Source organism: Pholcus phalangioides, unplaced genomic scaffold (assembly GCF_987345545.1).
Source record: "Pholcus phalangioides strain wild (caught in Gottingen) unplaced genomic scaffold, Ppha-v1.0 ptg000010l_1, whole genome shotgun sequence".
NCBI classification, from domain to species: domain Eukaryota; kingdom Metazoa; phylum Arthropoda; class Arachnida; order Araneae; family Pholcidae; genus Pholcus; species Pholcus phalangioides.
Window position 1 is genome coordinate 38881259 of NW_028301603.1, and position 14286 is coordinate 38895544.

A 14286-nucleotide genomic window follows, 5' to 3' on the forward strand; every position below is an offset into this window, starting at 1 on the left:
ACACAATTCAACAAACATCGCAACTGGCCTCGATGCAGCGCCAAACTCTTCGGACATAGATTCATTATAGTTAACTCTTAATGCTCAAAATAAAAATTTAACAAAAATTCAAATTTTTAGCTTTGCTTACCGTTCTTTTGGGCTAGAACCGTAGGATTCATCCACGTGGGAAAAAAAATTAATCCTTTATGTACGCAAACTCGTTCAACTATTTTACTAAAAGATTTCGAACAACTGTATTTTTGCAGACGCGAACCGTAAATATTTTTCTGTTCAACAATATGGTCTGTGAATAGAAGTTTTGAGGGGAGATGTGTCCTCACTCAAGACAGTACAGCGAATATAAAAGGCCGATGCGGAATGTAGCCTTTTTTTCAGAAGCAAGGAAAAAACCCCTTGATTTGTACGGACCGTGAGCGAAATCACGTGATTCAGTACACAGGTCATTACAGCCATTCCGTACAATACTTTTTGCGGGAAAACGCTTTAAACGAGAAATCTCGATGAGTATAAGTAATAAGAGTTGGCACCAGAGTCGCAGGACCCAAGGAGGAAAAAGTAATGCGGGATCCACTGTGTACAAAAGCTTGCAGCAAAGCTGTCTCAGTATCGTAACCCGCCCACGAGAGTGGGGCTGGGTGAGCTTCAGGCCTGGAGCCTGGACCATTCTTGTCATTTTTTGTCTTTTTTCCACACTATTAGTTCACTATAGAGGGGGTCCGCTGAAGAGCGCAGCCTACGGGCCCCTGTTCCAGGATGTTGGGGGAGGGGTTCGTGTGCTTTATCGGCACCCAGAGGCAATTTCACTGTGGAATACGACGTCTGTTTACTCCAATTTTCATTCTATCGAGGCATTATGGCCTTATACGAACTGAAACAGCAGGGGTCGCGCGGTAGTCCTGTAGGTCCCTACACACCAGTGATGGTAACTCGTGGGAAATTTCCCATATTCGTGGGGAAAATTGGCCAAAATTGGTCTATATGGGAAATTTCTTGGCGTTTGTGGGAAATTTTGAAATTTGGTCAAACAAAAGAATTTTTGTTGAAAAAAATATATAAATGCCAAACAATGCTTTTCCAGTGTAAAATAATTGACTACACATTTCCACCGATAGATGGCAGCAAAAATTTCGGAATGTGTGGGAAAAATTTTGTCAAAAGGGAAATTTTTGAGGGAAATTTTGCTTGACGAGGTTACCATCACTGCTACACACGCTCGACGACTGGATAAGGATTATTCTAGTGGCCTCCCTTATTCTAGTGGCTATAGCCCTGAGGACGCACAAAATGCTAGTGTTCTTGACGTCTCCGTAGCCATGACCATCACAATGTCTTTTCTTCCTTCCTAGGAGAACGACTGCCATGAGAGCCGGGGGGGTGGTTCGTTTACTTGTACATGTGTATAGTTAAAAAAAATTTCAATGAGATCTAAGGTACATAGTTCAAGATATCCGTCCATACGAATACAAATTGATATGATTGATATTAAAGAGTCCTGTCTATTTTCCTATGGGACATATCTGAAAGAAAAAAAAATCAAAAAGATCTTTCCACGGGCCCCCCCTGACTCCCGGGCCCCAGGGCTGGAGTCCTGTCAGCCGCCCCCCATGTGGGGGCCATGGATACTTGTATTCAATAAGGCGTAAGACGCACAGGGTTTTTATACGGTACATCAATAAATTGAAAAAAGTTTGAGCTAGTACTCTTTTAAGAAATCAAAGTAAAAGAGGAATATTTCTTCTATTTTAGTTTCATTTTGGGTGAAAAGCCACATGAAATCACTCACATCCTGGTCTTGGGATTAACCTTAATTCAGATTTTTGAATTGTTTTCGTTGAATCAAAGCGATAGGGAGTTGCTCCAGACCAACTTAAACAGGATTGCAGCATGGGCAAATGGAGCATGACGTTTAGCGTTGATAAGTGCATGGTCGCTCATTTTGGTTCGAACAACCCACGGTTCTCTTACGAGTTGAATGGTGTCACTATCCCGGATGCAACTAGGGTCACCGATTTGGGAATTCTCATTGACGAGCGTTTTCTGAACATTGTTCAGCGGTGGTCAAAAAAATCGAATAGAATGCTTGGTCTCATTTTCAAAAAGGTCTCTTCGCGTTCTCCTAAAGTCATTCTTCCGCTTTTTCGAGGCTTAGTTCGTCCGGGACTGGAGTATGCTGTAAGGTTTTGGAGACCATACCTACAGAGGGACATAGACTTGGTTGAAGGGGTGCAGAGAATACAAATACAACGCCACAACAGGCAAAATGCCCAACGAGGTAGCTGATAAAAAGATGCCCATAAAAATATGGATTTCATATATTTCAAAAATACAGCAACCCAATTAAAAATGTAATTAATAAAAATTATAAACAATATATACACATGATAAAATATTGTACAACGCCCATAAAGAATACTTATGGTTGTCTTATTCTAAGAATGGACAGCTTCTCGTGTCCTACGAAGAAGAGCTACGCGTGTCCTTATTGGCACACAGGGCTTGCATTATGAAGAGAGACTTCATTTTTTGAATATGTTTACATTGGATGAACGCAGGTGTCGAGGAGATATGATCGAAGTGTTCAAAATTTTCAATGGGATGGATAGGATGGACCATGAACTTTTAGTACACCGCCAATCGACTGCTTTTACAAGGGGACACCAGTATCGATTGGTGAGGGACAATGCAAGGTTATGGTGTCGCAGGGAATTTTTCTCTAATAGGGTTGTTAATAAATGGAACAGCTTACCCCCGGAGGTAGTAAATTGTAACACAATTGACACGTTTAAAAAGAAATAGGATAAACATGTTGGAGTAAATCGAGAAGCTATCCATACTTAGAATAAGACAACCATAAATACATTATGGGCATTGTATAGTACCATGTATATATATTGTTTATAATTTTAGTTTTTAATTAGATTGCTGTATTTTTGAAATATATGACATCCATATTTGTTATGGGCATCTTTTTCTCAGCCATCTCGTTGGGCATTTTGCCTGTTGTGGCGTTGTATTTGTCCTACGCAACCACTGAATCTTGGAATGGCCGATATCACATTAGAGTTTTGGTGAACCATAATTATTGGACACCTGTTGTTTTCAGCTGCATTTTCGAGTTGCAATCTGTTACCATTTCTTTTACCTCTACGGTAGATCGAACTAAAGCGTCTTCATCCCTATATTATAGGATTTCTAGATCGAACCACAAAAGGCTTTCTCTAGGCTGTGCAGAAGCAAAAAAAAAGTAATGTTTTTATGCAAAATTTCAAACTATGAGCGTACTGGACTGAATGATTCGCGGAGAAACCCGCGATTTTTTTTCTAACATGATCCCCATGCATTCCCAAGAGATCCGTAAGGTATGTCCAGGAAATTTGTTAACGTTAGTAGACATCGAAGAACAGGAATTCGAACACAGATTTGCACAATCAGAGGCAAGCTCCCTAACCACTGACTGCCAGGTGACACTTTCCGACGCATTTCATCTGTCTGGGAGCGAACAGCGAGTTTTCGGTGATTTTTACTAGTGCGACTTATACACCAGAGAGGAACTGAAACTGTCTCGCACGGGTAATAATAATTAACTAAAAGATAAAACCCCTGAAACCATGCAGTCGATTCACTAATGACTCGAAGATTTGAGCATTTTTAAGTTCACGTCCTTATTCTGTAGAGCTTGACTTACTCTTAAATTTGTCATTTTTGTATTGCTTTAGTATTTGCCACGTTGGTTGGGAATGACAATGATATGTTTTATTAATGCGTGGATCTCAGTCGGACACAACCCGAGTGCCACGTCACCCACTTTAATCTACTTTTCCCAAAAAAAAAAAAAAAACCCACAAAACTTGTCGCATTGTCACGGCGGAAGATGGACAACAAAAACAATTAATTTCTTCTCAGCTTATTTTCTGTCTTCTTCAACTTTTAAAATTACTATCGGAAGGTTGTGACGTATTTTATCTGCAATCGCGTTACCAGACCAGTCGTTAAAGTTAACTGACCCTACTCGGACATGACAAAATCTTCTCTTACACATGCACTCATTTACACCAACTCTTGCCTTTCCCTTCACACGTAGCTCCCGAGGCTACAACTGTAAGCCCGCAAATGGCCCGGGAAAATAAATTTCATTCTGGTCTGGTCTGGAACGTGATCTCTATAGTAATAGTAATGTTCTTTTTCCTGTGATACTTTTATATTGAAAGCTACATAATAAAAAATATAATAATAGTATAGATCAGCGGTTCTCTTCTCAACCTTTCTTGACCCACGGAGCCCTTCCCGGTACATAATTTCTATAGCTTAGCCCCGTAGGTCTATTTATCAAAGTTCCTGATTTATTTTTAGTATTCAAAAATATGAATATTTTTTTTTTTTTCAAATTTACCTGGGAGTTCACACGGAGCCCTCGGTGGAATTGATTATGTAAAAATTCTTTGAAGAGTTAATTTAGTATTTAAAAGGTTAGAATAATACATATTTTACAGATTTTCCCCTGTTATACCGAAATCGGTTTTTGCGAAAATTTTTCACATGATATTCGAAAATGAGCTACGTTTAAAATCACTGACCAAAAATGCATTACGAAACTTGGCATGTTCATCAGTTTTCAGACAATTTTCCAAAATTTCAATTCCACAGGTCTGAATAATCAAATTTATAAATAATGTTGAATTATAAGTATAAACTCTTCTATTTGAGTGCTGAATTCCTCACTAATTCGACCTCTTTTTCTATAACATCAAGGAAAAATATAATATCGGCGTTATAGTGTGTGGGACTGCTGAAAAACTTTCTTACAGGGGAGATAGGTTTCGAGGGCGAATCTCAAAATGACGTCAAGAATGTCGGGAGGATGCTTTCTGCTTTAGAAGGTGTTGGGTACAAACACCCCCCCCCCCCATAGACAGTCCTCCAAAGAAGATACTCCCCTTCTTTAGGAGATGTCAGCTAAACTCTTGTCTTTTTTCCACCTTATCGGTGTTGTAACCTAAAATGAGTGCTGCTGCTTTGCTTCACTGGACGCCTACTCATCCTCCCACCTCTACTTGCGACAATACTATTTGGGAAGGTGGCGTATAACACTGTAAATAGGAAGGTTAGACAATTATATTTTTTTTACTTGAACGACAGTCTGTGTGGTGAAAAAACAAAAAATGAACAATATGGTTTATTATTTACAATAGAAATGACACATAGCATTTCCACACGTTTATGAAACGTAAATTTTAAAAAACGTTATTCTCTCCTCTCTTTCTATGCTCCAAAATTCGCCGCCCCTCCGAATTTGCCGCCCTGGGCTATAGCCCGCTCAGCCCCCTGTAAATACACTACTGGTTGTTGTGTACATCTGTTGTGCTAAGCATCCATTGCCATTTGCTCGACCGTAAATCAGATGCATATCAGCGTATTCCTCTTTCGTGCAGTCAGCCATCACGATATTCATTGAAACAGGCAACTAACTGCTACACGTGATTACTACCGCAATAGTGCTAATTACGTCCGCTGCGCGCAATCCTACCCCAGCGCATGCGTTTCGCGACGCTGCTTAAGTCAGATATGGTGAGCGAACGCATTCAGCGATCAACTAACATCCACCTTTCGTCTCCTCTGCACTCAGAGCCTGCGTGCGTTTTTCGCTATTTTTATCCTCTCAACGTGGTTTGCAACACCATGTTCCATTGCAATATTTGTTCCTCTTGATGCCTACTGACAACCCTTTGAGTTTGTCGGTCCATTAACAGAACACCCTGTATAGTGTAATGAAAATACCAATAGCTTTATCTCAATATACACGAAAATAGACAGTGTCTTTCACATATACACAGTATTTTAATTGCAATGTTATATCATTCCCCCACCCCTTTTTTCATGGAGCAAGCATCGCGTTGCTTACGTTTTGAGAAACGTGATTTTAAAGACTGGTGATGGTACGCATGTTCATTTTCGTTTCAAAAAACACAATTTCTAAGATATTGGCCTACTGCATTACGTGATATTCAACTGTCAATTAACCGAGTAACATTTTTAAAATGGGCAATCATTTGACAATCATTACTGAGCATTTAGCAAGCATTGCCGAAATTAAAAATGAGCATTAAATAAATTTTATATCAGAAATATATGGCGGATGCGAACCTTATCTAAAGTTCATAAACAAAATGTCATATTTTGATGGTTCTTTTTTGTCCGATGCAGCGACGCATACGTTCATGTGGTGCTTATTCCAAGAAATACGGTACTGGGTTAAACTACATGCACCGCAATTAAAGAAAACATACGCAATAAAATATAGAAACAAAAGACCACAATGAAATATATATTAGTTATTGCTCATTTGGTTTTTAATTCTAATAAAAGAAATTAATTAACACTCAATAAATCCCATATTAATTCGTATTTAGAATCAATTTAATATAATAAATTTGATTATTCGTAGAATTGAAATTGTGGAAAATTTTCTCTGAGAACTGATGAGCGTATCAAGTTTTGGAAACCATGAAGTTTCGTGTAGCATTTTTGTCACTTATTTTAAACGTGGCTCATTTTTGACTATCATGTAAAGATTTTAGAAACGTGGAAATGTCTTTTTTGGCATCAGAAAAAAGACAGGACAACAATTTTCTAATTCGGTTTTTGGGCACGGAGTGTCCATATAAAAAGTTTTTTTTTATTTTAATAACTATACAATCCCTTGAAACACTAATGAAATTTCTGACTTCGCACATTTACATTCCTCAAGAATGACTTTAATATCTGTCACCGTTTTCTTGTTATTCCCATTTTAAAAGCCGTCAGACGATTATGGGACACTCTGTATATTCAAGTAATGCAAGCACATTCAAATCACACGAGTGCACAAACCACTGGCGGGCCCCGTCGAGAATTTTAATCGGTCCATAAAACAATTTTGAAAAAGTATTTCACACACACACACATTATTTCAAAATACACTTTAGAACGTGCGGTTAAAGATAATATTGTTACGCCGTATGAACAATATATACAGGGTGGTAACTATCGACCACCCAATAATTACGCACGTGATTCCTTGTGAAAAACTAGTATAGAAAAGTGTTTTCCGTTTTTCGATCGGACGAATATTAAGTGAGTTATAAACTTTTAAAATTTTGTGACGTGTCATTTTTCTAACGGTCAGTTAGTTATATGCCAAACACCGAACCAAAGTGCATTTCGCCGCCAGCAGCGGGTTGTCACTTCTTAAAAATGAACTGAAATATTCAATCCCATTAGAAGCCAAGTTCGGTTTTTTTCTTTCACGATTGGCTCTTTTACTCTCAATGCAGTGTGATAGTATAATCTTGTTGTTACGTGTAATTACGTATTAGTTTCATCCACTAAATTGGCAAATTTATTACCAGATTTTTAAAGTGTTAGCCAAATGAGATCTACTTGAAATTTTTTTAACCAAATCAATACTTTTTTGCCAAAATGTGGTAATTTGTTCTCTTTCACTATCAAGTCAACATTTTTTGGGGAAGGTGCATACAGTGCGTTCTGTTTACTACGCGATCGTTTTTATACGCTGTCGTTTTAATCAGATTACATATTGATCAATGAAACAGGACAATATTTTTTTAGTTATTTTAAAATCTCATCGAAACACAGTCATGTGTAACAAACTTCAAAGAAGATTGCAAAAATGGTAGCTTGACGAAGGTGACTTGTGTGAACACACTAAAATAATAACAACGCTTCGATCAGAAACTTTCAACCAAACTAGTCATTTTATGAATTGGCATATTCAAAATAATTAGTGGTTTCTCTCTCGGATATTTTCTATTGATTATTTATCGAGTCACATTTTTTCATACCGATTTCTGCATGTAGCAATGACGATTTTTCATTTCCTTTTGACTGCACTTGATTTTTTTTATCGCGATGAAATATTAATAAATTTTTACTTCATCTTTTCACAAGAAAGATTTGGACTACTTTGAAATTTTTATTCCAGCCTTCATGATTCGCGCCGAACTTGGTCATTTTTTTTTTAAATGAATGGTTATTCAAGGGGCGTATTTATCCGATTGGACTTTGATTATTGTAGCACAAGGACCAATTAGGTCAAACTACGCCAAAACAAATGACCAATTGAAAATAATTGTGCTTGTCATGTCAGGAAAGAAGGCAATTGCGCTGGGACCTCTCGTAACAGAGACGGACTTCAAGATTTTGCCACCCCGTTGCTCTTATATGTTAGATTTTTTCCGAAAAATCATGCTTACCCCCCCCCCTGGTTTTCAATTTTCGAAATTTGAGAATTTTTTATCACCATGCCTTTACTGTCAGTTGCTCCAAATATGGTTTTGAGTAGAGCCTACTGTTTCATACGTACATTCATATCATAAATGTGATGCCGTAAAAATTTTAAACTGTAATTGTTAAACTGTGATCGTGACAATTTGCAACTGTGATCGATTTCATGCATTGTGTTTGTTGTGTTACTCAGTTTTAATTGTGTTGCAGAATTTCGATCAAAAGCTGTGATATCCAACATGTAAATCTTCCAGAACTTCTGAATTGGAACTGGAAAAAAAAACTCATCTTAAAATTGTTGGAGATGATTTATTCATTTAAGGGGTGTCATGACCCGTGAAGTCGAATTTTCAAACATGACTTTAAAAAATATTTCATTAAATCGTGAAAATCAGATGCAAAAAATTTCTTGTCAATCGGGTTAATTTTTTTTTTCAAAATAAAATTAAAAATTAATGAACTATAGTGTAAAAATGTGAACAAGAAAAACACTTTTCACAAATTTCAGTTTTTGAGCTCATCCGTTTAAGATTTGAAAGAAACCTATATATAGTACACCAAAAATTTTGAAATTTTGCAGAAATATTTATATGGCATTTTTTAGTGAGATGAATCTCGAACATCGATGTTTGATCATCCGTTAGAATTTTACGATTTTTAAAGTTTGAAAAAAAAATGTATAAATTTTTAAAAATACGAGAAAATATTTAATATTTGTTTCAAAAAAATACTAGGGTTGACTTCGAAATCCGAGATTCATTTTACTAAACATGGCGAGTAACACATTTCAGCAAAATTTCAGAATTTTCGGGGTGGCAGTAGCTTTTTTTTTTAATGTTATGGATGAACTCAAAAACATCCGCAACCTTATAAAAAATTGTAATAATTAACACCCACTTAAAAATATGAAAAGTGTGCACACAACAGCAAATGATGGAAAAGAAACTGGTTTACTTTCTCGATTGCATAGGGTTATATCATTGTGCAGTTTAAAAAAACGCCAAGTTATACATTTGGGGAATTTGGCCGGATTTTTAAATGACGTCATCAATTTTTAAAGCGTTATAACTCATTAATTATGGGTCAGATCAAAAAATTGAAAACACTTTTCCATATTAGTTTTTCACAAGGAATCACGTGTGTAGTTATTGGGCGGTCGATAGTTACCATCCTGTAGATATGATTTATTTCTGATAGTTTTCTAACCAAGCGTAAGATTTAAAAAAAAAAACAAAAAAAAACAATAAGTGAACCATTATGTGCACGGGAAGATTCTTGAGAAAAAATAAAATAGTATACTGCAGGGGTCTTCAACTTTCATACACGGCGGAAAAAATTGAAACTTCCCGTGAAGCCCGTGGGCCACCAACTTATGTAATTTTGTGCCATCTTAATAGAAGGGGTCAATGGGGCCCCGAGTTAAACAGGGAGAAAAATAATTGAAGATTGTTTGATTTATTCATTTATTCTGAAATCATTATCTTTCAATTTTGATAAGTTATGAAATATTTTTTTCACTGATCCTGAAAAAGTTTTTGATTAATTACTGATTAAATTAATTAATTCTGAGATTAATTTGACTCAGAAATCACTTAAAACGATCTTGTCGTTATTTATTTCGGTAGTTCTGAAATTATTTTCCTTCTTACTGCATTATACGTATCTTGAAATAATTTCTTTCAATAATTATGCTATATTGTAAAATAATTTCTATTAGAAAATATTTTCTCATTGATTTGTAAGTTCTTTTTTTGCACTAATTCGGAAATTATTAACGTCAAAAATTCAAAAATTATTACTTTTAATAATTCTGAATTCTCATCAACTCTGGAATTATTCCTTAAATAAATTATAGAAATATTTCTTTTATTTTTATTTATTCTAGAATTATTTCATTCGTAAATTCTGAAATTACATGTAACTACTGAAATTACATGATATAATATGAATATGAATGATATGCATGATGTAATAATCTCCATGTAATTGAATTACATGTGGTTACATGTTATGAAAGAAATGCTGCAGTATTTATTTCTTCCTTCATAAATTCGGGAATTACTTTTTTCATTGAGAGAGAGAGATCATGAAATAATTTCTTTAATTTTCTGTAATAAAACATTTTTCAATATTTTCAACTATTTTCTGAAAATGATCGATGGGTTACGACAAAAATCAAATCTCCAAGGGCCAAATGTGGCCCACGTTGAAGATTCCTGGTATAACCGAAAAGCTAATACAAGGCCGTAACGAGGGGGGATAGACTTGGGGTCTGCCCCCCCCCCCGAAATTGGAGAAAATTTCTAAAAATTGGGGAAAAGATGACCAAATCTATTGTTCGACCGTTTACCCCCCCCCCCCACTCCCGAACGAAATTTCTGGTTACGGGCCTTAGCATGACCCCCCCCCCCCCCCTTGTCAGCAAAATTTCGTCATCAGCTCTGCCCATCTGAGTACTAACGCATATTGGTGGGATCAGAGACGTACGCAGTACGCAGTGGGGAGGAGGGCATGGGGGGATCGTGCCAACACCTTCTAGAGCAAGCTCTGCTTTAGAAGGTATTGATCGTGCCCCCCTCCCACGATCAAAAATTTATTTTTTCAATGCAAAAAAAATTTTTTTTTAAATTGAAATTTCGGAAGAAAATGCCTTCATATGTTATTGTAATAAATTTCTCTTAATTTCAATGTTATTTGAAGGCTATGAACTCAAAATTTATGTATAATAAATTCATTGCGACCCACCCTCTATAAGCCATATAATGATGAATCGCATAAAGGCCCATGGCTCGCAGACCAAATATGACCTTGGGGGTTATCTGATGCGGCCTGCCCTCTTCAAACCTAATTTTGTAAAGATGAACTAAGCGGCACATTTACAGATCGTTTAAGTGTCCCCGTGGTACAACTCCAGAACATTTAAGCGGCCCGTGGCACATTCAAAGATCACTTAAATGACTCGGGACACAGTTCCAGAACACTTAAGCGATCCGTTACACGTTTAGAGATCCCTTCAGTGACGTGTGACGTAGTTTTGGAGTACTTAAGTGGCCTCCAGTGCGGTTCGACATCACTCAAGTTACTCGCGGCACATTCTCAGATTATTCAAGTGATGCATGGAACAGTTCCAGAGCACTTAAGAAGGGGATTTTGCACATTTGCAGAGCACTTGGATCTGCGAAACATTTACAGATCCCTATAATGGCTCTGTAGGGCACTTATGAATGGGGGGGGGGGGGAATGTTACTTCAAGTGTCCACAAACTGTCGAAAGGTTTATTCGTTTTTGGCGCACCAAGTAAGATGCCATTAAAAAAATTTCATATTTTCATAAAGGGCGGTTGCTGACGTAAGCATTATCCAAAATTAATGAAAGAAAAATTCTAGAATTAATTAAAGAGATAATTCCAAGTTAATGAAGGAAAAAATTATAGAATTGATGGAAGAGATAATTCCCAAATCAGTGAAAGAGGTAATTTCAGCATCAATGAAGTGGCAATTCCAAAATAATTGAAAGCGGTAACTCCAGAATTAATGAAAGATCATTCGAGAACAAATGAATAATTCCAGAATTAAGGAAAAAGAGATAATTCCAAAATTGATGAAAGCTATTATTCCAGAAATAATGAAAAAAATAATAATAATTAATAAAGGAAATCCGAATTAATGAAAGAAAGTAAGAATCGATGAAAGAAAGTTCAAGAATTAATGAAGGAAAATTCAAGAATTGATGAAAGAAATTTTTCAGCATTAACGAAAAAAATTAGTCCAGTATTAATGAAATAAATAATTTAATCTTCTTTCATCTTTAGATGAGCTCTCTATCCTTTCTTTTAATCTTTAAAACGCAATATTTAGAGACGGAACTGTGCATTTCTATGAGCGAACTTTGTTTCCACCGAGTCACGTGGTTTCCTTGCATTTGATGTCACTGCCGTCGTGGCTCACAGTGGTGCGTTTTGCGAAAAACGTGGTCAAAACTCTTTACTCGCCTTGAAATTTGTTGCATACTCTTGAAAACTGTTTGGAACAATAAATATTATGCTTTTTTTAACGGCAGGGCGCAGATTATATGATTAAAGGGATTTTAAGGATATGAAATGGATAAAATATGATATGTTTGCATTATGGCTATTGATAGAATTGCGGTAAAAAACATAGTAATGAACAGTAAGAATATTAAGGAAACAGTTATTTTCCGGATATTATGCTGAGGTGAGCTCGGAAAGAAAAGTCATCACGTCTCCGCCGGGACTCGAACCCAGGCCTCTTGCATACGGGGCAAGCATGCTACCATCTACACCACTGGAGACACATGAATCCGCCTTCCTAATTTCACGCACTGTGTCGTGAGGCGCTGAAGTAGAGGCATTGGTAGCCTCTCTTAACTTCAGGAAATGGCCCACGGGTGGGACGGTTTAGAGAGATATAGATGGCTTCTTTCTCAGCCAGAGATATCAAGGAAACAGTTATTTTCCGGATATTATGCTGAGCGCTCAGATTACGCTGAGATGCATTAAAAAACATATAATAACATAAAAATGCTGCATAAAATAATTGATTAAGAATTCAAAAACAAGTAAAAACAGGGAATTAAAATAAGCATAAAACGTAATTTAAGCACAGAAATTTATGATAAAAGTTAAAGTTTGTAATGGATGGAAAAATGTTTCTGGTCGTGGTCTGGGTGTTAAATTTTATGGTCACTACTATATATTAATTATGTATCATAGTAATATTATAATCATAATTATGATTTATTAACTATCTATAATAGCCGGCGTTGCCTAGGTTTTGATCAACATACTGCGAGCATTGAAGAATTGACAAACCATTGTAAAGGAATAAACATGTCTGAAGCGCATTGTTAGGGAACCACGGTGAATAAAGTAAACATTCCGAAAGTCATTGTTGAGACCCAAGAACCATTTTTGCCTGACAATTTCGGCCATTTGACCTGTTTTGTCGAACTTTTACAGTGACCTATCGTTCAAGTCGGGTCCTGTATCGTTTACGAGTATACGTAAAATTTGGTAACGGTAGATCCAAAATTGTGGATTTGTAGAGAGAACATATATACACACACACAGACAGACATACAGAAAATCAATTTAACATACATAGATGTGCTCAAATAGTCAAAACTAGTTTTGGGTTATTGAAGACGTTTTGGGGCAATCTTAAATTTTTTTTTTCGTGGTTTCCCCCATGCTAGATATGAATGCATGAGAAAAAGTTATTAATTCGTGCATCACATCTTGAAAATTTTTGCAAGAAACTTTTTCGAATTTATTCAAGTTTTTGATGTATCTGCTGTTTCCTTAATGAATATCAGTTATTGTCCTTTTTGTTCTCTTATTAGTCTCAGCAAATTCTGATATGTGTTCACCACCGATTCTTTTTGTGAAAATGAGAACGTTTGTTAAGATCAGTCAAGATTTGTAATTCCTTTTTTTACGTTTTCTATACACCCTTCAAACTTTACTTAATTTAAGCATTTAAAACGTCATTCTGTGTTCATTTCTTTACGCGATTTTCTAAATCGGTGCATTGCTGCCTAAAATTTGAGCTATGATCCTTTATGATTATAAGTATTTCGTTAAAAATCTAAATTTTTTTCAGAGTGGAGCACCCTGAGTTTGAAACTAAAAAAGGGGGGGGGGGGAATCTGAGGCATGTTGCATGTTTTGCAGCTTTCAATGTTAAAGCTCAAATAATCTCTGCAGTTATCAGAGCAATAATCTGCCATTTTTAAAGAAATTTCTCAAATTCAAATCTATTCCGCCTTTGTATGGGCAAGCCTCAGCTATGGCATGGTGAAAAAAAGGCGATGGGACAAAAAAGGTTGGGAACCTATGGTTTAGATTGATGTGCGGTATGCTGCTACTTGAATCACCATATTGGAGCTCCTTCTGGGCGAAAACTAAGAGGTGATGAAAGAAAAAAAACGTACGTCGAGAAGCCGGGGGTTATTCACTCTTCATCTGTGAAAAATCAGGGTCGA

At 36.4% G+C, this 14286-nt stretch overlaps 1 non-coding gene across 1 annotated transcript; it reads right to left on the reverse strand.

Annotated features, from left to right (window-relative positions):
- Positions 1–12522: 12522 nt before the first annotated feature.
- TRNAT-CGU (transfer RNA threonine (anticodon CGU)) lies at positions 12523–12595 on the reverse strand. The gene has a single exon. It is a non-coding gene; the product is annotated as a tRNA-Thr (tRNA).
- Between the last annotated feature and the right edge of the window lie 1691 nt (positions 12596–14286).